The sequence below is a fragment of the Belonocnema kinseyi genome, chromosome 9 (genome assembly GCF_010883055.1).
Source record: "Belonocnema kinseyi isolate 2016_QV_RU_SX_M_011 chromosome 9, B_treatae_v1, whole genome shotgun sequence".
NCBI lineage: Eukaryota > Metazoa > Arthropoda > Insecta > Hymenoptera > Cynipidae > Belonocnema > Belonocnema kinseyi.
Genome location: NC_046665.1, coordinates 113,725,069 through 113,728,568, shown reverse-complemented (window position 1 = coordinate 113,728,568; position 3,500 = coordinate 113,725,069).

Genomic DNA, 3,500 nt, shown 5'->3' with positions numbered 1-3,500 from the left:
TATCAGCCTTGGAGGAGATTATATTGAGAAATAAAAAAAAAAAATTCTTAAAAACGTTGTTTTTCTTGGTCAGGCCGGAAACTTATCAATCCACCCTCGTAGGGAACGTCATTTTTGAAATTTTATCTTTAATTTAGGCTTATCAAAGTTTAAAAATCTTATCGGCTTTACGAGTTATGATTAAATATGCCGAAGCGCGTATTCGCCGAGTTTTTAGCGATTTCGAGCGAGGTGTAAATAAGATTTTCATAACATCTTAATTTTGATTATTATTATTATTTTCTGAACATTCTGCTAAAAGTTTTTTCTTGCTTAAAATTCGCTGATTTTCCACTAGCTGGAAAATACGAATGCATTATTTATTCAATGTCTCAGATAAAAATATCAGAACTTTTTTTTAAAAAAGAAATGTTCTTATAATATTTCATTTACTACTCGCAGATCACTATAAATAATATTTTCTTTACATTTTATTTAGAAATTCTACTAAGTGGCCCAGTTACGGCCAGTTGAAGTCAAAATAGACAAAAAATAAAAGTTTCTAGAACATTTAAATATTTAAAAATTTCTAGAACATCAGATTTGCACATCATCTACAACTATAATTTCAAGATTGTGAATTCTCTTTTGTTAAAGTTCTTTTAGCTCTAACGACCCTCAGATTTAGAGGGTCTCAAAACGTCGAGATTTAAAGAAAAATATTTCGGATTATAAATTAAGATTACCATTAAAAGTAAGACTTACGCCGTTTGTGATAAAAAAAATGGTCACAATTTGTAATGACACATACATTTATTTTTTTGGTTTCCTTTATTATTTTAGAGATTATACAATATTTTGATTTATTATTTAGCATGACACTATGTTAAGTTACGACATTAACATAATGCGACAAAAGCAATTTCAGACGTTCCATTGCTTCTTGGGTCTACACAATATAATTTATTGTCATGGTCACGGAGGCAAGCGTATGACAAAATTATCTCACTGTTAGATCTCATTGTTGGCACAGGTTTAGAAGCATCAGTTAGCTGTAGCTGATAGTCGAAAAACTTCTTCAAGAATTAATTAAGTTACAGCTTTCGCGATACTTTTATTAAAACCAGTTAACTCTAGTTGGATAAAATGCAAATTATTATTGGCACTATGTTCTTAACCATGGCAGTTTTTCTTAATTCTGTGGGTAAGTATAGGTTATAATATTAAAACATTTCTGAATCATTTGGTACAAGGTTTCAGACACAGTAAAAAAAATTTGTTGTTTTTTTCTACTTTTGAAACCAGTTTTCCTGAAAAACGCAAAAAGATCAGAAATTTGCACCTTGAGGATCGTATTCTATGGAAAAACACTTTAAAATGCCCCACCTATTGATCAAAATCTTTTGACCTAGTTTTCGGCAAAATTACACCATTCTTAATGCTTTACAAGCAATATTTCCCTTAAAAAATGAAGGTGGTAGAAAAATTCTATAGATTGTGAGTAAAATGATTCTATAAAATTTCTACTTAAATTCTACAGAAAAGTTTGAACTGGAAGTATTTCATAACCGAATAGTTAAAGAAAAAAGACCGTCGCGAATTCTTCATCTCAATTTTTAAGCGACTCTAGTGAAAGATTGATATATTGAGCGGGTCCACATTACCTGAGTAGTAATGAGAAAAGATAATTTATCTGCCCAGTAATTACTTCCTCCTCCTCCTCCTCTTCCTCCTCCTCCTCTCATTCCTTCTCCTCCTCCTCCTCCTCCTCCTCTTATTCCTCCTCCTTCTCATCCTAATCCAACTTCTTATTCTGCGTTGGAACTATACTTGCCTAAATAAAAGTTTGTGTATTCAACCATGACGAAGTGCCATAATGACCAATATAGTAATTTGTGATAGAATCATCTGCGCAGTAGATACCTAATGAAATTAATCTACACCTAAATTCCGTAACGAATTCTAGGCCCTGTGTAAGACCCCCCTCCCCTTGTAACACACTACAACAAAATATTACTACCCGCCCCCTCCCTTACTCTACGTAATTTTTTTGCTAATTATTACTCATAGAATTAGGTAGGGTGTCCAAGAACTTCATTTTTAAAAATCCTTAATTTTTCCTTGACTAATTTTTCATTTTTCTTGACCAATACTATTCAAGTATCAGCATTTTATTCTTCTAATACTTTTAAAATATAATCTTTTATAAACGAAATAAAACAGTATTTGACATACAAATTCAAAATTCTACAATTTATTGATTTACTTCAAAAAACAAAATTTATTTTCTACTATAAAAGATCTATTTTTAACAGAATACTTGAATTTTCAACAATATAATTAAATTTTTAACATAATAGTTAAATATTCAACCTAAAAAGATAAATTCTCTATTTTATCAAAAATGTGTGGTTTTCGGTAAAAAATTAATATTTTTGTTTAAAAATTCATCTTTTTGGTACAAATTTTAAAAATAGGTTTTAAAGCTTAACTACTTTCTTAAAAATAAAAAAATGTTTTTCTTTTTCAAAAATTAAACTTTTCATTTGTTAATTAATGAATTTCGTAGAAAATTCGTATTTTTTGGTGATAAATTATTCTTGTTGTTGAAAAATTCGTTTCTTTTTCGGTAGAAAATTAATTGCTTTTTGTGAAAATTGATTTCTTTTGTTAAAAATGTAACAATTAGGTTTTAAGTTCAACAAATTTCTCAAAATTAAAAAAATTCTTTGTTGGTTAAAAATTCAAATTTTTTGTTGACAATTCTTAAATTCGATTAAAAGTCTGTCTTTTTTGACAATAAATTGAACTTTTAAAAAAATTGATTTGTTTTAATTAAAAATTCGACTTTTTTCAAATTATTGAATTTTGTACGAAATTTGTTATTTTCTGTAAAAAATTAATCTTTTTATTTACAAATTCAACAGCTAGATTTTAAAAGTTCAACAACTTTTTTAAAAATACAAAAAAAAAAATTTTCCTTGCTTAAAAATTCAAATTTTTGTTTGAAAATGATTAAATTTTGATAGAAATTCGTCCTTTTTGGTAATACATTAATTTTGTTGTAGAAAAATTCATCTTTTTGCTTTTAAATTTATCTTTTTGGTAACAAATTTACAAACAAGTTGTTAAGATTGAACTACTTTTTTAAAAATGGATTTTTGTTTGACAATTCAAAATTTCGGTTGAAAATTGAACTATTTTGATCAAAACTTTTTTTTTGTTGAAAATCAATCTAGTTTAGTTGAAAATATATAACTATATACATAACATAACATAAAATACATTATAAAAATAATGTTTTTTAAGAAATTCACTACTCCCAAAAATGTTCAACTATTAAATTTAAATCAGAAAATATGATTATTTTTTCATTTTTTTGGAATTAATTATTGTTTAAATATACAATATTCAATACAATATACAATATACAATATTCAAATTGCCATTAGTAATTATTCATATGAAAAGACGACAGAAATTTCCAAAAATTAACAATAATACATACAAATGTAGTTTTT